General features: G+C 58.2%; 31 non-coding genes across 31 annotated transcripts; all 31 read right to left on the bottom strand.

Moving 5' to 3' along the window:
* Positions 1-3,054: 3,054 nt before the first annotated feature.
* Positions 3,055-3,245, bottom strand: LOC146250765 (U2 spliceosomal RNA). The gene has a single exon (XR_014734341.1). It is a non-coding gene; the product is annotated as a U2 spliceosomal RNA (small nuclear RNA).
* Positions 3,246-3,846: 601 nt separating this feature from the next.
* On the bottom strand, positions 3,847-3,965 carry LOC146250764 (U5 spliceosomal RNA). The gene has a single exon (XR_014734299.1). It is a non-coding gene; the product is annotated as a U5 spliceosomal RNA (small nuclear RNA).
* Positions 3,966-4,550: 585 nt separating this feature from the next.
* LOC146250763 (U2 spliceosomal RNA) lies at positions 4,551-4,741 on the bottom strand. The gene has a single exon (XR_014734340.1). It is a non-coding gene; the product is annotated as a U2 spliceosomal RNA (small nuclear RNA).
* Positions 4,742-5,379: 638 nt separating this feature from the next.
* LOC146250762 (U5 spliceosomal RNA) lies at positions 5,380-5,498 on the bottom strand. The gene has a single exon (XR_014734298.1). It is a non-coding gene; the product is annotated as a U5 spliceosomal RNA (small nuclear RNA).
* A 574-nt stretch (positions 5,499-6,072) lies between these two features.
* On the bottom strand, positions 6,073-6,263 carry LOC146250761 (U2 spliceosomal RNA). The gene has a single exon (XR_014734338.1). It is a non-coding gene; the product is annotated as a U2 spliceosomal RNA (small nuclear RNA).
* Positions 6,264-6,914: 651 nt separating this feature from the next.
* LOC146250760 (U5 spliceosomal RNA) lies at positions 6,915-7,033 on the bottom strand. The gene has a single exon (XR_014734297.1). It is a non-coding gene; the product is annotated as a U5 spliceosomal RNA (small nuclear RNA).
* Positions 7,034-7,604: 571 nt separating this feature from the next.
* On the bottom strand, positions 7,605-7,795 carry LOC146250759 (U2 spliceosomal RNA). Its single transcript, XR_014734337.1, has one exon. It is a non-coding gene; the product is annotated as a U2 spliceosomal RNA (small nuclear RNA).
* Positions 7,796-8,429: 634 nt separating this feature from the next.
* On the bottom strand, positions 8,430-8,548 carry LOC146250758 (U5 spliceosomal RNA). Its single transcript, XR_014734296.1, has one exon. It is a non-coding gene; the product is annotated as a U5 spliceosomal RNA (small nuclear RNA).
* Positions 8,549-9,098: 550 nt separating this feature from the next.
* Positions 9,099-9,289, bottom strand: LOC146250757 (U2 spliceosomal RNA). The gene has a single exon (XR_014734336.1). It is a non-coding gene; the product is annotated as a U2 spliceosomal RNA (small nuclear RNA).
* A 655-nt stretch (positions 9,290-9,944) lies between these two features.
* LOC146250756 (U5 spliceosomal RNA) lies at positions 9,945-10,063 on the bottom strand. The gene has a single exon (XR_014734295.1). It is a non-coding gene; the product is annotated as a U5 spliceosomal RNA (small nuclear RNA).
* A 597-nt stretch (positions 10,064-10,660) lies between these two features.
* LOC146250755 (U2 spliceosomal RNA) lies at positions 10,661-10,851 on the bottom strand. Its single transcript, XR_014734335.1, has one exon. It is a non-coding gene; the product is annotated as a U2 spliceosomal RNA (small nuclear RNA).
* A 664-nt stretch (positions 10,852-11,515) lies between these two features.
* On the bottom strand, positions 11,516-11,634 carry LOC146250754 (U5 spliceosomal RNA). Its single transcript, XR_014734293.1, has one exon. It is a non-coding gene; the product is annotated as a U5 spliceosomal RNA (small nuclear RNA).
* Positions 11,635-12,208: 574 nt separating this feature from the next.
* On the bottom strand, positions 12,209-12,399 carry LOC146250753 (U2 spliceosomal RNA). The gene has a single exon (XR_014734334.1). It is a non-coding gene; the product is annotated as a U2 spliceosomal RNA (small nuclear RNA).
* A 373-nt stretch (positions 12,400-12,772) lies between these two features.
* On the bottom strand, positions 12,773-12,963 carry LOC146250752 (U2 spliceosomal RNA). Its single transcript, XR_014734333.1, has one exon. It is a non-coding gene; the product is annotated as a U2 spliceosomal RNA (small nuclear RNA).
* Positions 12,964-13,635: 672 nt separating this feature from the next.
* Positions 13,636-13,754, bottom strand: LOC146250751 (U5 spliceosomal RNA). The gene has a single exon (XR_014734292.1). It is a non-coding gene; the product is annotated as a U5 spliceosomal RNA (small nuclear RNA).
* Positions 13,755-14,334: 580 nt separating this feature from the next.
* Positions 14,335-14,525, bottom strand: LOC146250750 (U2 spliceosomal RNA). The gene has a single exon (XR_014734332.1). It is a non-coding gene; the product is annotated as a U2 spliceosomal RNA (small nuclear RNA).
* Positions 14,526-15,147: 622 nt separating this feature from the next.
* LOC146250749 (U5 spliceosomal RNA) lies at positions 15,148-15,266 on the bottom strand. Its single transcript, XR_014734291.1, has one exon. It is a non-coding gene; the product is annotated as a U5 spliceosomal RNA (small nuclear RNA).
* Positions 15,267-15,851: 585 nt separating this feature from the next.
* LOC146250748 (U2 spliceosomal RNA) lies at positions 15,852-16,042 on the bottom strand. The gene has a single exon (XR_014734331.1). It is a non-coding gene; the product is annotated as a U2 spliceosomal RNA (small nuclear RNA).
* Positions 16,043-16,714: 672 nt separating this feature from the next.
* On the bottom strand, positions 16,715-16,833 carry LOC146250747 (U5 spliceosomal RNA). The gene has a single exon (XR_014734290.1). It is a non-coding gene; the product is annotated as a U5 spliceosomal RNA (small nuclear RNA).
* Positions 16,834-17,419: 586 nt separating this feature from the next.
* Positions 17,420-17,610, bottom strand: LOC146250746 (U2 spliceosomal RNA). Its single transcript, XR_014734330.1, has one exon. It is a non-coding gene; the product is annotated as a U2 spliceosomal RNA (small nuclear RNA).
* A 638-nt stretch (positions 17,611-18,248) lies between these two features.
* Positions 18,249-18,367, bottom strand: LOC146250745 (U5 spliceosomal RNA). The gene has a single exon (XR_014734288.1). It is a non-coding gene; the product is annotated as a U5 spliceosomal RNA (small nuclear RNA).
* A 589-nt stretch (positions 18,368-18,956) lies between these two features.
* Positions 18,957-19,147, bottom strand: LOC146250744 (U2 spliceosomal RNA). The gene has a single exon (XR_014734329.1). It is a non-coding gene; the product is annotated as a U2 spliceosomal RNA (small nuclear RNA).
* Positions 19,148-19,781: 634 nt separating this feature from the next.
* On the bottom strand, positions 19,782-19,900 carry LOC146250743 (U5 spliceosomal RNA). Its single transcript, XR_014734287.1, has one exon. It is a non-coding gene; the product is annotated as a U5 spliceosomal RNA (small nuclear RNA).
* Positions 19,901-20,477: 577 nt separating this feature from the next.
* Positions 20,478-20,668, bottom strand: LOC146250742 (U2 spliceosomal RNA). The gene has a single exon (XR_014734327.1). It is a non-coding gene; the product is annotated as a U2 spliceosomal RNA (small nuclear RNA).
* Positions 20,669-21,332: 664 nt separating this feature from the next.
* LOC146250741 (U5 spliceosomal RNA) lies at positions 21,333-21,451 on the bottom strand. Its single transcript, XR_014734286.1, has one exon. It is a non-coding gene; the product is annotated as a U5 spliceosomal RNA (small nuclear RNA).
* A 577-nt stretch (positions 21,452-22,028) lies between these two features.
* LOC146250740 (U2 spliceosomal RNA) lies at positions 22,029-22,219 on the bottom strand. Its single transcript, XR_014734326.1, has one exon. It is a non-coding gene; the product is annotated as a U2 spliceosomal RNA (small nuclear RNA).
* Positions 22,220-22,853: 634 nt separating this feature from the next.
* On the bottom strand, positions 22,854-22,972 carry LOC146250739 (U5 spliceosomal RNA). The gene has a single exon (XR_014734285.1). It is a non-coding gene; the product is annotated as a U5 spliceosomal RNA (small nuclear RNA).
* A 577-nt stretch (positions 22,973-23,549) lies between these two features.
* LOC146250738 (U2 spliceosomal RNA) lies at positions 23,550-23,740 on the bottom strand. Its single transcript, XR_014734325.1, has one exon. It is a non-coding gene; the product is annotated as a U2 spliceosomal RNA (small nuclear RNA).
* A 617-nt stretch (positions 23,741-24,357) lies between these two features.
* Positions 24,358-24,476, bottom strand: LOC146250737 (U5 spliceosomal RNA). Its single transcript, XR_014734284.1, has one exon. It is a non-coding gene; the product is annotated as a U5 spliceosomal RNA (small nuclear RNA).
* A 576-nt stretch (positions 24,477-25,052) lies between these two features.
* Positions 25,053-25,243, bottom strand: LOC146250736 (U2 spliceosomal RNA). Its single transcript, XR_014734324.1, has one exon. It is a non-coding gene; the product is annotated as a U2 spliceosomal RNA (small nuclear RNA).
* Positions 25,244-25,877: 634 nt separating this feature from the next.
* On the bottom strand, positions 25,878-25,996 carry LOC146250735 (U5 spliceosomal RNA). The gene has a single exon (XR_014734283.1). It is a non-coding gene; the product is annotated as a U5 spliceosomal RNA (small nuclear RNA).
* Positions 25,997-26,412: the final 416 nt, after the last annotated feature.

Genomic DNA, 26,412 nt, shown 5'->3' with positions numbered 1-26,412 from the left:
CTAACCCTAACCCTAACCCTAACCCTAACCCTAACCCTAACCCTAACCCTAACCCTAACCCTAACCCTAACCCTAACCCTAACCCTAACCCTAACCCTAACCCTAACCCTAACCCTAACCCTAACCCTAACCCTAACCCTAACCCTAACCCTAACCCTAACCCTAACCCTAACCCTAACCCTAACCCTAACCCTAACCCTAACCCTAACCCTAACCCTAACCCTAACCCTAACCCTAACCCTAACCCTAACCCTAACCCTAACCCTAACCCTAACCCTAACCCTAACCCTAACCCTAACCCTAACCCTAACCCTAACCCTAACCCTAACCCTAACCCTAACCCTAACCCTAACCCTAACCCTAACCCTAACCCTAACCCTAACCCTAACCCTAACCCTAACCCTAACCCTAACCCTAACCCTAACCCTAACCCTAACCCTAACCCTAACCCTAACCCTAACCCTAACCCTAACCCTAACCCTAACCCTAACCCTAACCCTAACCCTAACCCTAACCCTAACCCTAACCCTAACCCTAACCCTAACCCTAACCCTAACCCTAACCCTAACCCTAACCCTAACCCTAACCCTAACCCTAACCCTAACCCTAACCCTAACCCTAACCCTAACCCTAACCCTAACCCTAACCCTAACCCTAACCCTAACCCTAACCCTAACCCTAACCCTAACCCTAACCCTAACCCTAACCCTAACCCTAACCCTAACCCTAACCCTAACCCTAACCCTAACCCTAACCCTAACCCTAACCCTAACCCTAACCCTAACCCTAACCCTAACCCTAACCCTAACCCTAACCCTAACCCTAACCCTAACCCTAACCCTAACCCTAACCCTAACCCTAACCCTAACCCTAACCCTAACCCTAACCCTAACCCTAACCCTAACCCTAACCCTAACCCTAACCCTAACCCTAACCCTAACCCTAACCCTAACCCTAACCCTAACCCTAACCCTAACCCTAACCCTAACCCTAACCCTAACCCTAACCCTAACCCTAACCCTAACCCTAACCCTAACCCTAACCCTAACCCTAACCCTAACCCTAACCCTAACCCTAACCCTAACCCTAACCCTAACCCTAACCCTAACCCTAACCCTAACCCTAACCCTAACCCTAACCCTAACCCTAACCCTAACCCTAACCCTAACCCTAACCCTAACCCTAACCCTAACCCTAACCCTAACCCTAACCCTAACCCTAACCCTAACCCTAACCCTAACCCTAACCCTAACCCTAACCCTAACCCTAACCCTAACCCTAACCCTAACCCTAACCCTAACCCTAACCCTAACCCTAACCCTAACCCTAACCCTAACCCTAACCCTAACCCTAACCCTAACCCTAACCCTAACCCTAACCCTAACCCTAACCCTAACCCTAACCCTAACCCTAACCCTAACCCTAACCCTAACCCTAACCCTAACCCTAACCCTAACCCTAACCCTAACCCTAACCCTAACCCTAACCCTAACCCTAACCCTAACCCTAACCCTAACCCTAACCCTAACCCTAACCCTAACCCTAACCCTAACCCTAACCCTAACCCTAACCCTAACCCTAACCCTAACCCTAACCCTAACCCTAACCCTAACCCTAACCCTAACCCTAACCCTAACCCTAACCCTAACCCTAACCCTAACCCTAACCCTAACCCTAACCCTAACCCTAACCCTAACCCTAACCCTAACCCTAACCCTAACCCTAACCCTAACCCTAACCCTAACCCTAACCCTAACCCTAACCCTAACCCTAACCCTAACCCTAACCCTAACCCTAACCCTAACCCTAACCCTAACCCTAACCCTAACCCTAACCCTAACCCTAACCCTAACCCTAACCCTAACCCTAACCCTAACCCTAACCCTAACCCTAACCCTAACCCTAACCCTAACCCTAACCCTAACCCTAACCCTAACCCTAACCCTAACCCTAACCCTAACCCTAACCCTAACCCTAACCCTAACCCTAACCCTAACCCTAACCCTAACCCTAACCCTAACCCTAACCCTAACCCTAACCCTAACCCTAACCCTAACCCTAACCCTAACCCTAACCCTAACCCTAACCCTAACCCTAACCCTAACCCTAACCCTAACCCTAACCCTAACCCTAACCCTAACCCTAACCCTAACCCTAACCCTAACCCTAACCCTAACCCTAACCCTAACCCTAACCCTAACCCTAACCCTAACCCTAACCCTAACCCTAACCCTAACCCTAACCCTAACCCTAACCCTAACCCTAACCCTAACCCTAACCCTAACCCTAACCCTAACCCTAACCCTAACCCTAACCCTAACCCTAACCCTAACCCTAACCCTAACCCTAACCCTAACCCTAACCCTAACCCTAACCCTAACCCTAACCCTAACCCTAACCCTAACCCTAACCCTAACCCTAACCCTAACCCTAACCCTAACCCTAACCCTAACCCTAACCCTAACCCTAACCCTAACCCTAACCCTAACCCTAACCCTAACCCTAACCCTAACCCTAACCCTAACCCTAACCCTAACCCTAACCCTAACCCTAACCCTAACCCTAACCCTAACCCTAACCCTAACCCTAACCCTAACCCTAACCCTAACCCTAACCCTAACCCTAACCCTAACCCTAACCCTAACCCTAACCCTAACCCTAACCCTAACCCTAACCCTAACCCTAACCCTAACCCTAACCCTAACCCTCTCTTTCACTCACTCACTCACTCACTCACTCACTCACTCACTCACTCACTCACTCACTCACTCACTCACTCACTCACTGTCTCCCCCATTCCAAGTCACTCACCTCACTTCAGGTTTTTTTTTTTTTTTTTTTATATCTAAAAGGGCGGGAAAACGCCGCCGGCCGACGGGGCTCCGCCGCCGCCGCCGCCGCCGCCGCCGGCGCCGCGCGTCAAACCCCTTTTTTCACCTCATCGCCACAAAAACCCAAGCCCCAACCCCAAAAACCCCAGCCCCAACCCCAAAAACCCCAGCCCCAACCCCAATCGCTCCCTCCCTCGTTTTTTTCTCCCTTTGACACGCTTAGAAAGAGTGCACCCTTCCCGGAGGCGCTGCAATACCGGGGCGATGCGCGGAGCGGACGGAGCGAGCCCCTGTTCCGACTCCCTGTGGCAAAAATCCGTTTAATATGTTGTCCTCGCATGGAGGACGTATCAGATATTAAACTGATAAGAACAGATACTACACTTGATCTTAGCCAAAAGGCCGAGAAGCGATGACCCGCACTGCTCCGCGCCCCCCGCGCGCGGGGCCTCCGTGCGCCGGCCGGGACGTTTGGGCGCCGGCCCCTCTGGCGACCGCCGGACCGAGAACGGCCCCGACGACGGAAGCCAAAAGGAAACGCCGACGCCGCAGAGGAAGAAGAAGAAGAGGCGGCGGCGGCGGCGGCGGGGACCGAGAAGACGGCAGCTAAAAGCAAAGGCCAAGCGGGCCACGGAAGAAGAAGCAGGGACCAAGAGGAAGCAGGGACCAAGAGGAAGCAGGGACCAAGAGGAAGCAGGGACCAAGAGGAAGCAGGGACCAAGAGGAAGCAGGGACCAAGAGGAAGCAGGGACCAAGAGGAAGCAGGGACCAAGAGGAAGCAGGGACCAAGAGGAAGCAGGGACCAAGAGGAAGCAGGGACCAAGAGGAAGCAGGGACCAAGAGGCCCAGCGGGCCACGGAAGGAGCAGGGACCAAAAGGCCAAGGGATGGGGATTAAGCAGAGGAAAAAGGAAGACAAAAAGACCTGCACGCACGCACGCACGCACGCACCCACCCACCCACCCACCCAACGCTAACCTTACCCTGCTTTTTTTCCTCACAAATCCATCAGGCTCTGCCCTCCCTCGGGCAAAGCCGACCAAAAATACCACGTCCCGCTCGTCGGCGCTCCCCTCCACGGAAGTCTTTAGTAAAAGGCGAAAGGCTTGTGCGTGCTGAAGGGGAGCCAGAGTGACCGTTTTTTTGAAACCGCCCAAACGGCCCGCTCCCGACCCCTCCGTTGGCCCTGGCTCGCTCGTCCGCGGCGGCGTCCTTCCTTTCCGGGAAAAGGCGTGGAAACGCCACCGGCCGCAAAGGGGCTTTCACTCTCTCTCTCTTTCACTCTCTCTCTCTTTCACTCTCTCTCTTTCACTCTCTCTCTTTCACTCTCTCTCTCTTTCACTCTCTCTCTCTCTCTTTCACTCTCTCTCTCTTTCACTCACTCACTCACTCACTCACTCACTCACTCACTCACTCACTCACTCACTCACTCACTCACTCACTCACTCACTGTCTCCCCCATTCCAAGTCACTCACCTCACTTCAGGTTTTTTTTTTTTTTTTTTTTATATCTAAAAGGGCGGGAAAACGCCGCCGGCCGACGGGGCTCCGCCGCCGCCGCCGCCGCCGCCGCCGGCGCCGCGCGTCAAACCCCTTTTTTCACCTCATCGCCACAAAAACCCAAGCCCCAACCCCAAAAACCCCAGCCCCAACCCCAAAAACCCCAGCCCCAACCCCAATCGCTCCCTCCCTCGTTTTTTTCTCCCTTTGACACGCTTAGAAAGAGTGCACCCTTCCCGGAGGCGCTGCAATACCGGGGCGATGCGCGGAGCGGACGGAGCGAGCCCCTGTTCCGACTCCCTGTGGCAAAAATCCGTTTAATATGTTGTCCTCGCATGGAGGACGTATCAGATATTAAACTGATAAGAACAGATACTACACTTGATCTTAGCCAAAAGGCCGAGAAGCGATGACCCGCACTGCTCCGCGCCCCCCGCGCGCGGGGCCTCCGTGCGCCGGCCGGGACGTTTGGGCGCCGGCCCCTCTGGCGACCGCCGGACCGAGAACGGCCCCGACGACGGAAGCCAAAAGGAAACGCCGACGCCGCAGAGGAAGAAGAAGAAGAGGCGGCGGCGGCGGCGGCGGGGACCGAGAAGACGGCAGCTAAAAGCAAAGGCCAAGCGGGCCACGGAAGAAGAAGCAGGGACCAAGAGGAAGCAGGGACCAAGAGGAAGCAGGGACCAAGAGGAAGCAGGGACCAAGAGGAAGCAGGGACCAAGAGGAAGCAGGGACCAAGAGGAAGCAGGGACCAAGAGGAAGCAGGGACCAAGAGGAAGCAGGGACCAAGAGGAAGCAGGGACCAAGAGGAAGCAGGGACCAAGAGGAAGCAGGGACCAAGAGGAAGCAGGGACCAAGAGGCCCAGCGGGCCACGGAAGGAGCAGGGACCAAAAGGCCAAGGGATGGGGATTAAGCAGAGGAAAAAGGAAGACAAAAAGACCTGCACGCACGCACGCACGCACGCACGCACCCACCCACCCACCCACCCACCCACCCACCCACCCAACGCTAACCTTACCCTGCTTTTTTTCCTCACAAATCCATCAGGCTCTGCCCTCCCTCGGGCAAAGCCGACCAAAAATACCACGTCCCGCTCGTCGGCGCTCCCCTCCACGGAAGTCTTTAGTAAAAGGCGAAAGGCTTGTGCGTGCTGAAGGGGAGCCAGAGTGACCGTTTTTTTGAAACCGCCCAAACGGCCCGCTCCCGACCCCTCCGTTGGCCCTGGCTCGCTCGTCCGCGGCGGCGTCCTTCCTTTCCGGGAAAAGGCGTGGAAACGCCACCGGCCGCAAAGGGGCTTTCACTCTCTCTCTCTTTCACTCTCTCTCTCTTTCACTCTCTCTCTTTCACTCTCTCTCTTTCACTCTCTCTCTCTTTCACTCTCTCTCTCTCTCTTTCACTCTCTCTCTCTTTCACTCACTCACTCACTCACTCACTCACTCACTCACTCACTCACTCACTCACTCACTCACTCACTGTCTCCCCCATTCCAAGTCACTCACCTCACTTCAGGTTTTTTTTTTTTTTTTTTTTTATATCTAAAAGGGCGGGAAAACGCCGCCGGCCGACGGGGCTCCGCCGCCGCCGCCGCCGCCGCCGCCGGCGCCGCGCGTCAAACCCCTTTTTTCACCTCATCGCCACAAAAACCCAAGCCCCAACCCCAAAAACCCCAGCCCCAACCCCAAAAACCCCAGCCCCAACCCCAATCGCTCCCTCCCTCGTTTTTTTCTCCCTTTGACACGCTTAGAAAGAGTGCACCCTTCCCGGAGGCGCTGCAATACCGGGGCGATGCGCGGAGCGGACGGAGCGAGCCCCTGTTCCGACTCCCTGTGGCAAAAATCCGTTTAATATGTTGTCCTCGCATGGAGGACGTATCAGATATTAAACTGATAAGAACAGATACTACACTTGATCTTAGCCAAAAGGCCGAGAAGCGATGACCCGCACTGCTCCGCGCCCCCCGCGCGCGGGGCCTCCGTGCGCCGGCCGGGACGTTTGGGCGCCGGCCCCTCTGGCGACCGCCGGACCGAGAACGGCCCCGACGACGGAAGCCAAAAGGAAACGCCGACGCCGCAGAGGAAGAAGAAGAAGAGGCGGCGGCGGCGGCGGCGGGGACCGAGAAGACGGCAGCTAAAAGCAAAGGCCAAGCGGGCCACGGAAGAAGAAGCAGGGACCAAGAGGAAGCAGGGACCAAGAGGAAGCAGGGACCAAGAGGAAGCAGGGACCAAGAGGAAGCAGGGACCAAGAGGAAGCAGGGACCAAGAGGAAGCAGGGACCAAGAGGAAGCAGGGACCAAGAGGAAGCAGGGACCAAGAGGAAGCAGGGACCAAGAGGAAGCAGGGACCAAGAGGAAGCAGGGACCAAGAGGAAGCAGGGACCAAGAGGAAGCAGGGACCAAGAGGCCCAGCGGGCCACGGAAGGAGCAGGGACCAAAAGGCCAAGGGATGGGGATTAAGCAGAGGAAAAAGGAAGACAAAAAGACCTGCACGCACGCACGCACGCACGCACCCACCCACCCACCCACCCACCCACCCACCCACCCAACGCTAACCTTACCCTGCTTTTTTTCCTCACAAATCCATCAGGCTCTGCCCTCCCTCGGGCAAAGCCGACCAAAAATACCACGTCCCGCTCGTCGGCGCTCCCCTCCACGGAAGTCTTTAGTAAAAGGCGAAAGGCTTGTGCGTGCTGAAGGGGAGCCAGAGTGACCGTTTTTTTGAAACCGCCCAAACGGCCCGCTCCCGACCCCTCCGTTGGCCCTGGCTCGCTCGTCCGCGGCGGCGTCCTTCCTTTCCGGGAAAAGGCGTGGAAACGCCACCGGCCGCAAAGGGGCTTTCACTCTCTCTCTCTTTCACTCTCTCTCTCTTTCACTCTCTCTCTTTCACTCTCTCTCTTTCACTCTCTCTCTCTTTCACTCTCTCTCTCTCTCTTTCACTCTCTCTCTCTTTCACTCACTCACTCACTCACTCACTCACTCACTCACTCACTCACTCACTCACTCACTCACTCACTCACTGTCTCCCCCATTCCAAGTCACTCACCTCACTTCAGGTTTTTTTTTTTTTTTTTTTTATATCTAAAAGGGCGGGAAAACGCCGCCGGCCGACGGGGCTCCGCCGCCGCCGCCGCCGCCGGCGCCGCGCGTCAAACCCCTTTTTTCACCTCATCGCCACAAAAACCCAAGCCCCAACCCCAAAAACCCCAGCCCCAACCCCAAAAACCCCAGCCCCAACCCCAATCGCTCCCTCCCTCGTTTTTTTCTCCCTTTGACACGCTTAGAAAGAGTGCACCCTTCCCGGAGGCGCTGCAATACCGGGGCGATGCGCGGAGCGGACGGAGCGAGCCCCTGTTCCGACTCCCTGTGGCAAAAATCCGTTTAATATGTTGTCCTCGCATGGAGGACGTATCAGATATTAAACTGATAAGAACAGATACTACACTTGATCTTAGCCAAAAGGCCGAGAAGCGATGACCCGCACTGCTCCGCGCCCCCCGCGCGCGGGGCCTCCGTGCGCCGGCCGGGACGTTTGGGCGCCGGCCCCTCTGGCGACCGCCGGACCGAGAACGGCCCCGACGACGGAAGCCAAAAGGAAACGCCGACGCCGCAGAGGAAGAAGAAGAAGAGGCGGCGGCGGCGGCGGCGGGGACCGAGAAGACGGCAGCTAAAAGCAAAGGCCAAGCGGGCCACGGAAGAAGAAGCAGGGACCAAGAGGAAGCAGGGACCAAGAGGAAGCAGGGACCAAGAGGAAGCAGGGACCAAGAGGAAGCAGGGACCAAGAGGAAGCAGGGACCAAGAGGAAGCAGGGACCAAGAGGAAGCAGGGACCAAGAGGAAGCAGGGACCAAGAGGAAGCAGGGACCAAGAGGAAGCAGGGACCAAGAGGAAGCAGGGACCAAGAGGAAGCAGGGACCAAGAGGCCCAGCGGGCCACGGAAGGAGCAGGGACCAAAAGGCCAAGGGATGGGGATTAAGCAGAGGAAAAAGGAAGACAAAAAGACCTGCACGCACGCACGCACGCACGCACCCACCCACCCACCCACCCACCCACCCACCCACCCAACGCTAACCTTACCCTGCTTTTTTTCCTCACAAATCCATCAGGCTCTGCCCTCCCTCGGGCAAAGCCGACCAAAAATACCACGTCCCGCTCGTCGGCGCTCCCCTCCACGGAAGTCTTTAGTAAAAGGCGAAAGGCTTGTGCGTGCTGAAGGGGAGCCAGAGTGACCGTTTTTTTGAAACCGCCCAAACGGCCCGCTCCCGACCCCTCCGTTGGCCCTGGCTCGCTCGTCCGCGGCGGCGTCCTTCCTTTCCGGGAAAAGGCGTGGAAACGCCACCGGCCGCAAAGGGGCTTTCACTCTCTCTCTCTTTCACTCTCTCTCTCTTTCACTCTCTCTCTTTCACTCTCTCTCTTTCACTCTCTCTCTCTTTCACTCACTCACTCACTCACTCACTCACTCACTCACTCACTCACTCACTCACTCACTCACTCACTCACTCACTCACTGTCTCCCCCATTCCAAGTCACTCACCTCACTTCAGGTTTTTTTTTTTTTTTTTTTTTATATCTAAAAGGGCGGGAAAACGCCGCCGGCCGACGGGGCTCCGCCGCCGCCGCCGCCGCCGCCGCCGGCGCCGCGCGTCAAACCCCTTTTTTCACCTCATCGCCACAAAAACCCAAGCCCCAACCCCAAAAACCCCAGCCCCAACCCCAAAAACCCCAGCCCCAACCCCAATCGCTCCCTCCCTCGTTTTTTTCTCCCTTTGACACGCTTAGAAAGAGTGCACCCTTCCCGGAGGCGCTGCAATACCGGGGCGATGCGCGGAGCGGACGGAGCGAGCCCCTGTTCCGACTCCCTGTGGCAAAAATCCGTTTAATATGTTGTCCTCGCATGGAGGACGTATCAGATATTAAACTGATAAGAACAGATACTACACTTGATCTTAGCCAAAAGGCCGAGAAGCGATGACCCGCACTGCTCCGCGCCCCCCGCGCGCGGGGCCTCCGTGCGCCGGCCGGGACGTTTGGGCGCCGGCCCCTCTGGCGACCGCCGGACCGAGAACGGCCCCGACGACGGAAGCCAAAAGGAAACGCCGACGCCGCAGAGGAAGAAGAAGAAGAGGCGGCGGCGGCGGCGGCGGGGACCGAGAAGACGGCAGCTAAAAGCAAAGGCCAAGCGGGCCACGGAAGAAGAAGCAGGGACCAAGAGGAAGCAGGGACCAAGAGGAAGCAGGGACCAAGAGGAAGCAGGGACCAAGAGGAAGCAGGGACCAAGAGGAAGCAGGGACCAAGAGGAAGCAGGGACCAAGAGGAAGCAGGGACCAAGAGGAAGCAGGGACCAAGAGGAAGCAGGGACCAAGAGGAAGCAGGGACCAAGAGGAAGCAGGGACCAAGAGGAAGCAGGGACCAAGAGGAAGCAGGGACCAAGAGGCCCAGCGGGCCACGGAAGGAGCAGGGACCAAAAGGCCAAGGGATGGGGATTAAGCAGAGGAAAAAGGAAGACAAAAAGACCTGCACGCACGCACGCACGCACGCACGCACCCACCCACCCACCCACCCACCCACCCACCCACCCAACGCTAACCTTACCCTGCTTTTTTTCCTCACAAATCCATCAGGCTCTGCCCTCCCTCGGGCAAAGCCGACCAAAAATACCACGTCCCGCTCGTCGGCGCTCCCCTCCACGGAAGTCTTTAGTAAAAGGCGAAAGGCTTGTGCGTGCTGAAGGGGAGCCAGAGTGACCGTTTTTTTGAAACCGCCCAAACGGCCCGCTCCCGACCCCTCCGTTGGCCCTGGCTCGCTCGTCCGCGGCGGCGTCCTTCCTTTCCGGGAAAAGGCGTGGAAACGCCACCGGCCGCAAAGGGGCTTTCACTCTCTCTCTCTTTCACTCTCTCTCTCTTTCACTCTCTCTCTTTCACTCTCTCTCTTTCACTCTCTCTCTCTTTCACTCTCTCTCTCTCTCTTTCACTCTCTCTCTCTTTCACTCACTCACTCACTCACTCACTCACTCACTCACTCACTCACTCACTCACTCACTCACTCACTCACTCACTCACTCACTCACTCACTGTCTCCCCCATTCCAAGTCACTCACCTCACTTCAGGTTTTTTTTTTTTTTTTTTTTATATCTAAAAGGGCGGGAAAACGCCGCCGGCCGACGGGGCTCCGCCGCCGCCGCCGCCGCCGCCGCCGGCGCCGCGCGTCAAACCCCTTTTTTCACCTCATCGCCACAAAAACCCAAGCCCCAACCCCAAAAACCCCAGCCCCAACCCCAAAAACCCCAGCCCCAACCCCAATCGCTCCCTCCCTCGTTTTTTTCTCCCTTTGACACGCTTAGAAAGAGTGCACCCTTCCCGGAGGCGCTGCAATACCGGGGCGATGCGCGGAGCGGACGGAGCGAGCCCCTGTTCCGACTCCCTGTGGCAAAAATCCGTTTAATATGTTGTCCTCGCATGGAGGACGTATCAGATATTAAACTGATAAGAACAGATACTACACTTGATCTTAGCCAAAAGGCCGAGAAGCGATGACCCGCACTGCTCCGCGCCCCCCGCGCGCGGGGCCTCCGTGCGCCGGCCGGGACGTTTGGGCGCCGGCCCCTCTGGCGACCGCCGGACCGAGAACGGCCCCGACGACGGAAGCCAAAAGGAAACGCCGACGCCGCAGAGGAAGAAGAAGAAGAGGCGGCGGCGGCGGCGGCGGGGACCGAGAAGACGGCAGCTAAAAGCAAAGGCCAAGCGGGCCACGGAAGAAGAAGCAGGGACCAAGAGGAAGCAGGGACCAAGAGGAAGCAGGGACCAAGAGGAAGCAGGGACCAAGAGGAAGCAGGGACCAAGAGGAAGCAGGGACCAAGAGGAAGCAGGGACCAAGAGGAAGCAGGGACCAAGAGGAAGCAGGGACCAAGAGGAAGCAGGGACCAAGAGGAAGCAGGGACCAAGAGGAAGCAGGGACCAAGAGGAAGCAGGGACCAAGAGGAAGCAGGGACCAAGAGGAAGCAGGGACCAAGAGGCCCAGCGGGCCACGGAAGGAGCAGGGACCAAAAGGCCAAGGGATGGGGATTAAGCAGAGGAAAAAGGAAGACAAAAAGACCTGCACGCACGCACGCACGCACCCACCCACCCACCCACCCACCCACCCACCCACCCAACGCTAACCTTACCCTGCTTTTTTTCCTCACAAATCCATCAGGCTCTGCCCTCCCTCGGGCAAAGCCGACCAAAAATACCACGTCCCGCTCGTCGGCGCTCCCCTCCACGGAAGTCTTTAGTAAAAGGCGAAAGGCTTGTGCGTGCTGAAGGGGAGCCAGAGTGACCGTTTTTTTGAAACCGCCCAAACGGCCCGCTCCCGACCCCTCCGTTGGCCCTGGCTCGCTCGTCCGCGGCGGCGTCCTTCCTTTCCGGGAAAAGGCGTGGAAACGCCACCGGCCGCAAAGGGGCTTTCACTCTCTCTCTCTTTCACTCTCTCTCTCTTTCACTCTCTCTCTTTCACTCTCTCTCTTTCACTCTCTCTCTCTTTCACTCTCTCTCTCTCTCTTTCACTCTCTCTCTCTTTCACTCACTCACTCACTCACTCACTCACTCACTCACTCACTCACTCACTCACTCACTCACTCACTGTCTCCCCCATTCCAAGTCACTCACCTCACTTCAGGTTTTTTTTTTTTTTTTTTTTTATATCTAAAAGGGCGGGAAAACGCCGCCGGCCGACGGGGCTCCGCCGCCGCCGCCGCCGCCGCCGCCGGCGCCGCGCGTCAAACCCCTTTTTTCACCTCATCGCCACAAAAACCCAAGCCCCAACCCCAAAAACCCCAGCCCCAACCCCAAAAACCCCAGCCCCAACCCCAATCGCTCCCTCCCTCGTTTTTTTCTCCCTTTGACACGCTTAGAAAGAGTGCACCCTTCCCGGAGGCGCTGCAATACCGGGGCGATGCGCGGAGCGGACGGAGCGAGCCCCTGTTCCGACTCCCTGTGGCAAAAATCCGTTTAATATGTTGTCCTCGCATGGAGGACGTATCAGATATTAAACTGATAAGAACAGATACTACACTTGATCTTAGCCAAAAGGCCGAGAAGCGATGACCCGCACTGCTCCGCGCCCCCCGCGCGCGGGGCCTCCGTGCGCCGGCCGGGACGTTTGGGCGCCGGCCCCTCTGGCGACCGCCGGACCGAGAACGGCCCCGACGACGGAAGCCAAAAGGAAACGCCGACGCCGCAGAGGAAGAAGAAGAAGAGGCGGCGGCGGCGGCGGCGGGGACCGAGAAGACGGCAGCTAAAAGCAAAGGCCAAGCGGGCCACGGCGCCGCCGGCGCCGCGCGTCAAACCCCTTTTTTCACCTCATCGCCACAAAAACCCAAGCCCCAACCCCAAAAACCCCAGCCCCAACCCCAAAAACCCCAGCCCCAACCCCAATCGCTCCCTCCCTCGTTTTTTTCTCCCTTTGACACGCTTAGAAAGAGTGCACCCTTCCCGGAGGCGCTGCAATACCGGGGCGATGCGCGGAGCGGACGGAGCGAGCCCCTGTTCCGACTCCCTGTGGCAAAAATCCGTTTAATATGTTGTCCTCGCATGGAGGACGTATCAGATATTAAACTGATAAGAACAGATACTACACTTGATCTTAGCCAAAAGGCCGAGAAGCGATGACCCGCACTGCTCCGCGCCCCCCGCGCGCGGGGCCTCCGTGCGCCGGCCGGGACGTTTGGGCGCCGGCCCCTCTGGCGACCGCCGGACCGAGAACGGCCCCGACGACGGAAGCCAAAAGGAAACGCCGACGCCGCAGAGGAAGAAGAAGAAGAGGCGGCGGCGGCGGCGGCGGGGACCGAGAAGACGGCAGCTAAAAGCAAAGGCCAAGCGGGCCACGGAAGAAGAAGCAGGGACCAAGAGGAAGCAGGGACCAAGAGGAAGCAGGGACCAAGAGGAAGCAGGGACCAAGAGGAAGCAGGGACCAAGAGGAAGCAGGGACCAAGAGGAAGCAGGGACCAAGAGGAAGCAGGGACCAAGAGGAAGCAGGGACCAAGAGGAAGCAGGGACCAAGAGGAAGCAGGGACCAAGAGGAAGCAGGGACCAAGAGGAAGCAGGGACCAAGAGGAAGCAGGGACCAAGAGGAAGCAGGGACCAAGAGGCCCAGCGGGCCACGGAAGGAGCAGGGACCAAAAGGCCAAGGGATGGGGATTAAGCAGAGGAAAAAGGAAGACAAAAAGACCTGCACGCACGCACGCACGCACGCACGCACCCACCCACCCACCCACCCACCCACCCACCCACCCAACGCTAACCTTACCCTGCTTTTTTTCCTCACAAATCCATCAGGCTCTGCCCTCCCTCGGGCAAAGCCGACCAAAAATACCACGTCCCGCTCGTCGGCGCTCCCCTCCACGGAAGTCTTTAGTAAAAGGCGAAAGGCTTGTGCGTGCTGAAGGGGAGCCAGAGTGACCGTTTTTTTGAAACCGCCCAAACGGCCCGCTCCCGACCCCTCCGTTGGCCCTGGCTCGCTCGTCCGCGGCGGCGTCCTTCCTTTCCGGGAAAAGGCGTGGAAACGCCACCGGCCGCAAAGGGGCTTTCACTCTCTCTCTCTTTCACTCTCTCTCTCTTTCACTCTCTCTCTTTCACTCTCTCTCTTTCACTCTCTCTCTCTTTCACTCTCTCTCTCTCTCTTTCACTCTCTCTCTCTTTCACTCACTCACTCACTCACTCACTCACTCACTCACTCACTCACTCACTCACTCACTCACTCACTCACTCACTGTCTCCCCCATTCCAAGTCACTCACCTCACTTCAGGTTTTTTTTTTTTTTTTTTTATATCTAAAAGGGCGGGAAAACGCCGCCGGCCGACGGGGCTCCGCCGCCGCCGCCGCCGCCGCCGCCGGCGCCGCGCGTCAAACCCCTTTTTTCACCTCATCGCCACAAAAACCCAAGCCCCAACCCCAAAAACCCCAGCCCCAACCCCAAAAACCCCAGCCCCAACCCCAATCGCTCCCTCCCTCGTTTTTTTCTCCCTTTGACACGCTTAGAAAGAGTGCACCCTTCCCGGAGGCGCTGCAATACCGGGGCGATGCGCGGAGCGGACGGAGCGAGCCCCTGTTCCGACTCCCTGTGGCAAAAATCCGTTTAATATGTTGTCCTCGCATGGAGGACGTATCAGATATTAAACTGATAAGAACAGATACTACACTTGATCTTAGCCAAAAGGCCGAGAAGCGATGACCCGCACTGCTCCGCGCCCCCCGCGCGCGGGGCCTCCGTGCGCCGGCCGGGACGTTTGGGCGCCGGCCCCTCTGGCGACCGCCGGACCGAGAACGGCCCCGACGACGGAAGCCAAAAGGAAACGCCGACGCCGCAGAGGAAGAAGAAGAAGAGGCGGCGGCGGCGGCGGCGGGGACCGAGAAGACGGCAGCTAAAAGCAAAGGCCAAGCGGGCCACGGAAGAAGAAGCAGGGACCAAGAGGAAGCAGGGACCAAGAGGAAGCAGGGACCAAGAGGAAGCAGGGACCAAGAGGAAGCAGGGACCAAGAGGAAGCAGGGACCAAGAGGAAGCAGGGACCAAGAGGAAGCAGGGACCAAGAGGAAGCAGGGACCAAGAGGAAGCAGGGACCAAGAGGAAGCAGGGACCAAGAGGAAGCAGGGACCAAGAGGAAGCAGGGACCAAGAGGCCCAGCGGGCCACGGAAGGAGCAGGGACCAAAAGGCCAAGGGATGGGGATTAAGCAGAGGAAAAAGGAAGACAAAAAGACCTGCACGCACGCACGCACGCACGCACCCACCCACCCACCCACCCACCCAACGCTAACCTTACCCTGCTTTTTTTCCTCACAAATCCATCAGGCTCTGCCCTCCCTCGGGCAAAGCCGACCAAAAATACCACGTCCCGCTCGTCGGCGCTCCCCTCCACGGAAGTCTTTAGTAAAAGGCGAAAGGCTTGTGCGTGCTGAAGGGGAGCCAGAGTGACCGTTTTTTTGAAACCGCCCAAACGGCCCGCTCCCGACCCCTCCGTTGGCCCTGGCTCGCTCGTCCGCGGCGGCGTCCTTCCTTTCCGGGAAAAGGCGTGGAAACGCCACCGGCCGCAAAGGGGCTTTCACTCTCTCTCTCTTTCACTCTCTCTCTCTTTCACTCTCTCTCTTTCACTCTCTCTCTTTCACTCTCTCTCTCTTTCACTCTCTCTCTCTCTCTTTCACTCTCTCTCTCTTTCACTCACTCACTCACTCACTCACTCACTCACTCACTCACTCACTCACTCACTCACTCACTCACTCACTCACTCACTGTCTCCCCCATTCCAAGTCACTCACCTCACTTCAGGTTTTTTTTTTTTTTTTTTTTATATCTAAAAGGGCGGGAAAACGCCGCCGGCCGACGGGGCTCCGCCGCCGCCGCCGCCGCCGCCGCCGGCGCCGCGCGTCAAACCCCTTTTTTCACCTCATCGCCACAAAAACCCAAGCCCCAACCCCAAAAACCCCAGCCCCAACCCCAAAAACCCCAGCCCCAACCCCAATCGCTCCCTCCCTCGTTTTTTTCTCCCTTTGACACGCTTAGAAAGAGTGCACCCTTCCCGGAGGCGCTGCAATACCGGGGCGATGCGCGGAGCGGACGGAGCGAGCCCCTGTTCCGACTCCCTGTGGCAAAAATCCGTTTAATATGTTGTCCTCGCATGGAGGACGTATCAGATATTAAACTGATAAGAACAGATACTACACTTGATCTTAGCCAAAAGGCCGAGAAGCGATGACCCGCACTGCTCCGCGCCCCCCGCGCGCGGGGCCTCCGTGCGCCGGCCGGGACGTTTGGGCGCCGGCCCCTCTGGCGACCGCCGGACCGAGAACGGCCCCGACGACGGAAGCCAAAAGGAAACGCCGACGCCGCAGAGGAAGAAGAAGAAGAGGCGGCGGCGGCGGCGGCGGGGACCGAGAAGACGGCAGCTAAAAGCAAAGGCCAAGCGGGCCACGGAAGAAGAAGCAGGGACCAAGAGGAAGCAGGGACCAAGAGGAAGCAGGGACCAAGAGGAAGCAGGGACCAAGAGGAAGCAGGGACCAAGAGGAAGCAGGGACCAAGAGGAAGCAGGGACCAAGAGGAAGCAGGGACCAAGAGGAAGCAGGGACCAAGAGGAAGCAGGGACCAAGAGGAAGCAGGGACCAAGAGGAAGCAGGGACCAAGAGGAAGCAGGGACCAAGAGGAAGCAGGGACCAAGAGGAAGCAGGGACCAAGAGGCCCAGCGGGCCACGGAAGGAGCAGGGACCAAAAGGCCAAGGGATGGGGATTAAGCAGAGGAAAAAGGAAGACAAAAAGACCTGCACGCACGCACGCACGCACGCACGCACCCACCCACCCACCCACCCACCCACCCACCCACCCAACGCTAACCTTACCCTGCTTTTTTTCCTCACAAATCCATCAGGCTCTGCCCTCCCTCGGGCAAAGCCGACCAAAAATACCACGTCCCGCTCGTCGGCGCTCCCCTCCACGGAAGTCTTTAGTAAAAGGCGAAAGGCTTGTGCGTGCTGAAGGGGAGCCAGAGTGACCGTTTTTTTGAAACCGCCCAAACGGCCCGCTCCCGACCCCTCCGTTGGCCCTGGCTCGCTCGTCCGCGGCGGCGTCCTTCCTTTCCGGGAAAAGGCGTGGAAACGCCACCGGCCGCAAAGGGGCTTTCACTCTCTCTCTCTTTCACTCTCTCTCTCTTTCACTCTCTCTCTTTCACTCTCTCTCTTTCACTCTCTCTCTCTTTCACTCTCTCTCTCTCTCTTTCACTCTCTCTCTCTTTCACTCACTCACTCACTCACTCACTCACTCACTCACTCACTCACTCACTCACTCACTCACTCACTCACTCACTCACTGTCTCCCCCATTCCAAGTCACTCACCTCACTTCAGGTTTTTTTTTTTTTTTTTTTTTATATCTAAAAGGGCGGGAAAACGCCGCCGGCCGACGGGGCTCCGCCGCCGCCGCCGCCGCCGCCGCCGGCGCCGCGCGTCAAACCCCTTTTTTCACCTCATCGCCACAAAAACCCAAGCCCCAACCCCAAAAACCCCAGCCCCAACCCCAAAAACCCCAGCCCCAACCCCAATCGCTCCCTCCCTCGTTTTTTTCTCCCTTTGACACGCTTAGAAAGAGTGCACCCTTCCCGGAGGCGCTGCAATACCGGGGCGATGCGCGGAGCGGACGGAGCGAGCCCCTGTTCCGACTCCCTGTGGCAAAAATCCGTTTAATATGTTGTCCTCGCATGGAGGACGTATCAGATATTAAACTGATAAGAACAGATACTACACTTGATCTTAGCCAAAAGGCCGAGAAGCGATGACCCGCACTGCTCCGCGCCCCCCGCGCGCGGGGCCTCCGTGCGCCGGCCGGGACGTTTGGGCGCCGGCCCCTCTGGCGACCGCCGGACCGAGAACGGCCCCGACGACGGAAGCCAAAAGGAAACGCCGACGCCGCAGAGGAAGAAGAAGAAGAGGCGGCGGCGGCGGCGGCGGGGACCGAGAAGACGGCAGCTAAAAGCAAAGGCCAAGCGGGCCACGGAAGAAGAAGCAGGGACCAAGAGGAAGCAGGGACCAAGAGGAAGCAGGGACCAAGAGGAAGCAGGGACCAAGAGGAAGCAGGGACCAAGAGGAAGCAGGGACCAAGAGGAAGCAGGGACCAAGAGGAAGCAGGGACCAAGAGGAAGCAGGGACCAAGAGGAAGCAGGGACCAAGAGGAAGCAGGGACCAAGAGGAAGCAGGGACCAAGAGGAAGCAGGGACCAAGAGGCCCAGCGGGCCACGGAAGGAGCAGGGACCAAAAGGCCAAGGGATGGGGATTAAGCAGAGGAAAAAGGAAGACAAAAAGACCTGCACGCACGCACGCACGCACGCACCCACCCACCCACCCACCCACCCACCCACCCACCCACCCAACGCTAACCTTACCCTGCTTTTTTTCCTCACAAATCCATCAGGCTCTGCCCTCCCTCGGGCAAAGCCGACCAAAAATACCACGTCCCGCTCGTCGGCGCTCCCCTCCACGGAAGTCTTTAGTAAAAGGCGAAAGGCTTGTGCGTGCTGAAGGGGAGCCAGAGTGACCGTTTTTTTGAAACCGCCCAAACGGCCCGCTCCCGACCCCTCCGTTGGCCCTGGCTCGCTCGTCCGCGGCGGCGTCCTTCCTTTCCGGGAAAAGGCGTGGAAACGCCACCGGCCGCAAAGGGGCTTTCACTCTCTCTCTCTTTCACTCTCTCTCTCTTTCACTCTCTCTCTTTCACTCTCTCTCTTTCACTCTCTCTCTCTTTCACTCTCTCTCTCTCTCTTTCACTCTCTCTCTCTTTCACTCACTCACTCACTCACTCACTCACTCACTCACTCACTCACTCACTCACTCACTCACTCACTCACTCACTCACTCACTGTCTCCCCCATTCCAAGTCACTCACCTCACTTCAGGTTTTTTTTTTTTTTTTTTTTATATCTAAAAGGGCGGGAAAACGCCGCCGGCCGACGGGGCTCCGCCGCCGCCGCCGCCGCCGCCGCCGGCGCCGCGCGTCAAACCCCTTTTTTCACCTCATCGCCACAAAAACCCAAGCCCCAACCCCAAAAACCCCAGCCCCAACCCCAAAAACCCCAGCCCCAACCCCAATCGCTCCCTCCCTCGTTTTTTTCTCCCTTTGACACGCTTAGAAAGAGTGCACCCTTCCCGGAGGCGCTGCAATACCGGGGCGATGCGCGGAGCGGACGGAGCGAGCCCCTGTTCCGACTCCCTGTGGCAAAAATCCGTTTAATATGTTGTCCTCGCATGGAGGACGTATCAGATATTAAACTGATAAGAACAGATACTACACTTGATCTTAGCCAAAAGGCCGAGAAGCGATGACCCGCACTGCTCCGCGCCCCCCGCGCGCGGGGCCTCCGTGCGCCGGCCGGGACGTTTGGGCGCCGGCCCCTCTGGCGACCGCCGGACCGAGAACGGCCCCGACGACGGAAGCCAAAAGGAAACGCCGACGCCGCAGAGGAAGAAGAAGAAGAGGCGGCGGCGGCGGCGGCGGGGACCGAGAAGACGGCAGCTAAAAGCAAAGGCCAAGCGGGCCACGGAAGAAGAAGCAGGGACCAAGAGGAAGCAGGGACCAAGAGGAAGCAGGGACCAAGAGGAAGCAGGGACCAAGAGGAAGCAGGGACCAAGAGGAAGCAGGGACCAAGAGGAAGCAGGGACCAAGAGGAAGCAGGGACCAAGAGGAAGCAGGGACCAAGAGGAAGCAGGGACCAAGAGGAAGCAGGGACCAAGAGGAAGCAGGGACCAAGAGGAAGCAGGGACCAAGAGGCCCAGCGGGCCACGGAAGGAGCAGGGACCAAAAGGCCAAGGGATGGGGATTAAGCAGAGGAAAAAGGAAGACAAAAAGACCTGCACGCACGCACGCACGCACGCACCCACCCACCCACCCACCCACCCACCCACCCACCCAACGCTAACCTTACCCTGCTTTTTTTCCTCACAAATCCATCAGGCTCTGCCCTCCCTCGGGCAAAGCCGACCAAAAATACCACGTCCCGCTCGTCGGCGCTCCCCTCCACGGAAGTCTTTAGTAAAAGGCGAAAGGCTTGTGCGTGCTGAAGGGGAGCCAGAGTGACCGTTTTTTTGAAACCGCCCAAACGGCCCGCTCCCGACCCCTCCGTTGGCCCTGGCTCGCTCGTCCGCGGCGGCGTCCTTCCTTTCCGGGAAAAGGCGTGGAAACGCCACCGGCCGCAAAGGGGCTTTCACTCTCTCTCTCTTTCACTCTCTCTCTCTTTCACTCTCTCTCTTTCACTCTCTCTCTTTCACTCTCTCTCTCTTTCACTCTCTCTCTCTCTCTTTCACTCTCTCTCTCTTTCACTCACTCACTCACTCACTCACTCACTCACTCACTCACTCACTCACTCACTCACTCACTCACTCACTGTCTCCCCCATTCCAAGTCACTCACCTCACTTCAGGTTTTTTTTTTTTTTTTTTTTATATCTAAAAGGGCGGGAAAACGCCGCCGGCCGACGGGGCTCCGCCGCCGCCGCCGCCGCCGCCGCCGGCGCCGCGCGTCAAACCCCTTTTTTCACCTCATCGCCACAAAAACCCAAGCCCCAACCCCAAAAACCCCAGCCCCAACCCCAAAAACCCCAGCCCCAACCCCAATCGCTCCCTCCCTCGTTTTTTTCTCCCTTTGACACGCTTAGAAAGAGTGCACCCTTCCCGGAGGCGCTGCAATACCGGGGCGATGCGCGGAGCGGACGGAGCGAGCCCCTGTTCCGACTCCCTGTGGCAAAAATCCGTTTAATATGTTGTCCTCGCATGGAGGACGTATCAGATATTAAACTGATAAGAACAGATACTACACTTGATCTTAGCCAAAAGGCCGAGAAGCGATGACCCGCACTGCTCCGCGCCCCCCGCGCGCGGGGCCTCCGTGCGCCGGCCGGGACGTTTGGGCGCCGGCCCCTCTGGCGACCGCCGGACCGAGAACGGCCCCGACGACGGAAGCCAAAAGGAAACGCCGACGCCGCAGAGGAAGAAGAAGAAGAGGCGGCGGCGGCGGCGGCGGGGACCGAGAAGACGGCAGCTAAAAGCAAAGGCCAAGCGGGCCACGGAAGAAGAAGCAGGGACCAAGAGGAAGCAGGGACCAAGAGGAAGCAGGGACCAAGAGGAAGCAGGGACCAAGAGGAAGCAGGGACCAAGAGGAAGCAGGGACCAAGAGGAAGCAGGGACCAAGAGGAAGCAGGGACCAAGAGGAAGCAGGGACCAAGAGGAAGCAGGGACCAAGAGGAAGCAGGGACCAAGAGGAAGCAGGGACCAAGAGGAAGCAGGGACCAAGAGGAAGCAGGGACCAAGAGGAAGCAGGGACCAAGAGGCCCAGCGGGCCACGGAAGGAGCAGGGACCAAAAGGCCAAGGGATGGGGATTAAGCAGAGGAAAAAGGAAGACAAAAAGACCTGCACGCACGCACGCACGCACGCACCCACCCACCCACCCACCCACCCACCCACCCAACGCTAACCTTACCCTGCTTTTTTTCCTCACAAATCCATCAGGCTCTGCCCTCCCTCGGGCAAAGCCGACCAAAAATACCACGTCCCGCTCGTCGGCGCTCCCCTCCACGGAAGTCTTTAGTAAAAGGCGAAAGGCTTGTGCGTGCTGAAGGGGAGCCAGAGTGACCGTTTTTTTGAAACCGCCCAAACGGCCCGCTCCCGACCCCTCCGTTGGCCCTGGCTCGCTCGTCCGCGGCGGCGTCCTTCCTTTCCGGGAAAAGGCGTGGAAACGCCACCGGCCGCAAAGGGGCTTTCACTCTCTCTCTCTTTCACTCTCTCTCTCTTTCACTCTCTCTCTTTCACTCTCTCTCTTTCACTCTCTCTCTCTTTCACTCTCTCTCTCTCTCTTTCACTCTCTCTCTCTTTCACTCACTCACTCACTCACTCACTCACTCACTCACTCACTCACTCACTCACTCACTCACTCACTCACTGTCTCCCCCATTCCAAGTCACTCACCTCACTTCAGGTTTTTTTTTTTTTTTTTTTTATATCTAAAAGGGCGGGAAAACGCCGCCGGCCGACGGGGCTCCGCCGCCGCCGCCGCCGCCGCCGCCGGCGCCGCGCGTCAAACCCCTTTTTTCACCTCATCGCCACAAAAACCCAAGCCCCAACCCCAAAAACCCCAGCCCCAACCCCAAAAACCCCAGCCCCAACCCCAATCGCTCCCTCCCTCGTTTTTTTCTCCCTTTGACACGCTTAGAAAGAGTGCACCCTTCCCGGAGGCGCTGCAATACCGGGGCGATGCGCGGAGCGGACGGAGCGAGCCCCTGTTCCGACTCCCTGTGGCAAAAATCCGTTTAATATGTTGTCCTCGCATGGAGGACGTATCAGATATTAAACTGATAAGAACAGATACTACACTTGATCTTAGCCAAAAGGCCGAGAAGCGATGACCCGCACTGCTCCGCGCCCCCCGCGCGCGGGGCCTCCGTGCGCCGGCCGGGACGTTTGGGCGCCGGCCCCTCTGGCGACCGCCGGACCGAGAACGGCCCCGACGACGGAAGCCAAAAGGAAACGCCGACGCCGCAGAGGAAGAAGAAGAAGAGGCGGCGGCGGCGGCGGCGGGGACCGAGAAGACGGCAGCTAAAAGCAAAGGCCAAGCGGGCCACGGAAGAAGAAGCAGGGACCAAGAGGAAGCAGGGACCAAGAGGAAGCAGGGACCAAGAGGAAGCAGGGACCAAGAGGAAGCAGGGACCAAGAGGAAGCAGGGACCAAGAGGAAGCAGGGACCAAGAGGAAGCAGGGACCAAGAGGAAGCAGGGACCAAGAGGAAGCAGGGACCAAGAGGAAGCAGGGACCAAGAGGAAGCAGGGACCAAGAGGAAGCAGGGACCAAGAGGCCCAGCGGGCCACGGAAGGAGCAGGGACCAAAAGGCCAAGGGATGGGGATTAAGCAGAGGAAAAAGGAAGACAAAAAGACCTGCACGCACGCACGCACGCACGCACCCACCCACCCACCCACCCACCCACCCACCCACCCAACGCTAACCTTACCCTGCTTTTTTTCCTCACAAATCCATCAGGCTCTGCCCTCCCTCGGGCAAAGCCGACCAAAAATACCACGTCCCGCTCGTCGGCGCTCCCCTCCACGGAAGTCTTTAGTAAAAGGCGAAAGGCTTGTGCGTGCTGAAGGGGAGCCAGAGTGACCGTTTTTTTGAAACCGCCCAAACGGCCCGCTCCCGACCCCTCCGTTGGCCCTGGCTCGCTCGTCCGCGGCGGCGTCCTTCCTTTCCGGGAAAAGGCGTGGAAACGCCACCGGCCGCAAAGGGGCTTTCACTCTCTCTCTCTTTCACTCTCTCTCTCTTTCACTCTCTCTCTTTCACTCTCTCTCTTTCACTCTCTCTCTCTTTCACTCTCTCTCTCTCTCTTTCACTCTCTCTCTCTTTCACTCACTCACTCACTCACTCACTCACTCACTCACTCACTCACTCACTCACTCACTCACTCACTCACTGTCTCCCCCATTCCAAGTCACTCACCTCACTTCAGGTTTTTTTTTTTTTTTTTTTTATATCTAAAAGGGCGGGAAAACGCCGCCGGCCGACGGGGCTCCGCCGCCGCCGCCGCCGCCGCCGCCGGCGCCGCGCGTCAAACCCCTTTTTTCACCTCATCGCCACAAAAACCCAAGCCCCAACCCCAAAAACCCCAGCCCCAACCCCAAAAACCCCAGCCCCAACCCCAATCGCTCCCTCCCTCGTTTTTTTCTCCCTTTGACACGCTTAGAAAGAGTGCACCCTTCCCGGAGGCGCTGCAATACCGGGGCGATGCGCGGAGCGGACGGAGCGAGCCCCTGTTCCGACTCCCTGTGGCAAAAATCCGTTTAATATGTTGTCCTCGCATGGAGGACGTATCAGATATTAAACTGATAAGAACAGATACTACACTTGATCTTAGCCAAAAGGCCGAGAAGCGATGACCCGCACTGCTCCGCGCCCCCCGCGCGCGGGGCCTCCGTGCGCCGGCCGGGACGTTTGGGCGCCGGCCCCTCTGGCGACCGCCGGACCGAGAACGGCCCCGACGACGGAAGCCAAAAGGAAACGCCGACGCCGCAGAGGAAGAAGAAGAAGAGGCGGCGGCGGCGGCGGCGGGGACCGAGAAGACGGCAGCTAAAAGCAAAGGCCAAGCGGGCCACGGAAGAAGAAGCAGGGACCAAGAGGAAGCAGGGACCAAGAGGAAGCAGGGACCAAGAGGAAGCAGGGACCAAGAGGAAGCAGGGACCAAGAGGAAGCAGGGACCAAGAGGAAGCAGGGACCAAGAGGAAGCAGGGACCAAGAGGAAGCAGGGACCAAGAGGAAGCAGGGACCAAGAGGAAGCAGGGACCAAGAGGAAGCAGGGACCAAGAGGCCCAGCGGGCCACGGAAGGAGCAGGGACCAAAAGGCCAAGGGATGGGGATTAAGCAGAGGAAAAAGGAAGACAAAAAGACCTGCACGCACGCACGCACGCACGCACCCACCCACCCACCCACCCACCCACCCACCCACCCAACGCTAACCTTACCCTGCTTTTTTTCCTCACAAATCCATCAGGCTCTGCCCTCCCTCGGGCAAAGCCGACCAAAAATACCACGTCCCGCTCGTCGGCGCTCCCCTCCACGGAAGTCTTTAGTAAAAGGCGAAAGGCTTGTGCGTGCTGAAGGGGAGCCAGAGTGACCGTTTTTTTGAAACCGCCCAAACGGCCCGCTCCCGACCCCTCCGTTGGCCCTGGCTCGCTCGTCCGCGGCGGCGTCCTTCCTTTCCGGGAAAAGGCGTGGAAACGCCACCGGCCGCAAAGGGGCTTTCACTCTCTCTCTCTTTCACTCTCTCTCTCTTTCACTCTCTCTCTTTCACTCTCTCTCTTTCACTCTCTCTCTCTTTCACTCTCTCTCTCTCTCTTTCACTCTCTCTCTCTTTCACTCACTCACTCACTCACTCACTCACTCACTCACTCACTCACTCACTCACTCACTCACTCACTCACTGTCTCCCCCATTCCAAGTCACTCACCTCACTTCAGGTTTTTTTTTTTTTTTTTTTATATCTAAAAGGGCGGGAAAACGCCGCCGGCCGACGGGGCTCCGCCGCCGCCGCCGCCGCCGCCGCCGGCGCCGCGCGTCAAACCCCTTTTTTCACCTCATCGCCACAAAAACCCAAGCCCCAACCCCAAAAACCCCAGCCCCAACCCCAAAAACCCCAGCCCCAACCCCAATCGCTCCCTCCCTCGTTTTTTTCTCCCTTTGACACGCTTAGAAAGAGTGCACCCTTCCCGGAGGCGCTGCAATACCGGGGCGATGCGCGGAGCGGACGGAGCGAGCCCCTGTTCCGACTCCCTGTGGCAAAAATCCGTTTAATATGTTGTCCTCGCATGGAGGACGTATCAGATATTAAACTGATAAGAACAGATACTACACTTGATCTTAGCCAAAAGGCCGAGAAGCGATGACCCGCACTGCTCCGCGCCCCCCGCGCGCGGGGCCTCCGTGCGCCGGCCGGGACGTTTGGGCGCCGGCCCCTCTGGCGACCGCCGGACCGAGAACGGCCCCGACGACGGAAGCCAAAAGGAAACGCCGACGCCGCAGAGGAAGAAGAAGAAGAGGCGGCGGCGGCGGCGGCGGGGACCGAGAAGACGGCAGCTAAAAGCAAAGGCCAAGCGGGCCACGGAAGAAGAAGCAGGGACCAAGAGGAAGCAGGGACCAAGAGGAAGCAGGGACCAAGAGGAAGCAGGGACCAAGAGGAAGCAGGGACCAAGAGGAAGCAGGGACCAAGAGGAAGCAGGGACCAAGAGGAAGCAGGGACCAAGAGGAAGCAGGGACCAAGAGGAAGCAGGGACCAAGAGGAAGCAGGGACCAAGAGGAAGCAGGGACCAAGAGGAAGCAGGGACCAAGAGGCCCAGCGGGCCACGGAAGGAGCAGGGACCAAAAGGCCAAGGGATGGGGATTAAGCAGAGGAAAAAGGAAGACAAAAAGACCTGCACGCACGCACGCACGCACGCACCCACCCACCCACCCACCCACCCACCCACCCACCCAACGCTAACCTTACCCTGCTTTTTTTCCTCACAAATCCATCAGGCTCTGCCCTCCCTCGGGCAAAGCCGACCAAAAATACCACGTCCCGCTCGTCGGCGCTCCCCTCCACGGAAGTCTTTAGTAAAAGGCGAAAGGCTTGTGCGTGCTGAAGGGGAGCCAGAGTGACCGTTTTTTTGAAACCGCCCAAACGGCCCGCTCCCGACCCCTCCGTTGGCCCTGGCTCGCTCGTCCGCGGCGGCGTCCTTCCTTTCCGGGAAAAGGCGTGGAAACGCCACCGGCCGCAAAGGGGCTTTCACTCTCTCTCTCTTTCACTCTCTCTCTCTTTCACTCTCTCTCTTTCACTCTCTCTCTTTCACTCTCTCTCTCTTTCACTCTCTCTCTCTCTCTTTCACTCTCTCTCTCTTTCACTCACTCACTCACTCACTCACTCACTCACTCACTCACTCACTCACTCACTCACTCACTCACTCACTGTCTCCCCCATTCCAAGTCACTCACCTCACTTCAGGTTTTTTTTTTTTTTTTTTTTATATCTAAAAGGGCGGGAAAACGCCGCCGGCCGACGGGGCTCCGCCGCCGCC

The sequence above is a fragment of the Hypomesus nipponensis genome, chromosome 19 (assembly GCF_054491055.1).
Source record: "Hypomesus nipponensis isolate SF chromosome 19, ASM5449105v1, whole genome shotgun sequence".
In the NCBI taxonomy this organism is placed as follows: domain Eukaryota; kingdom Metazoa; phylum Chordata; class Actinopteri; order Osmeriformes; family Osmeridae; genus Hypomesus; species Hypomesus nipponensis.
This window is presented reverse-complemented; position numbering and strand designations above follow the sequence as displayed.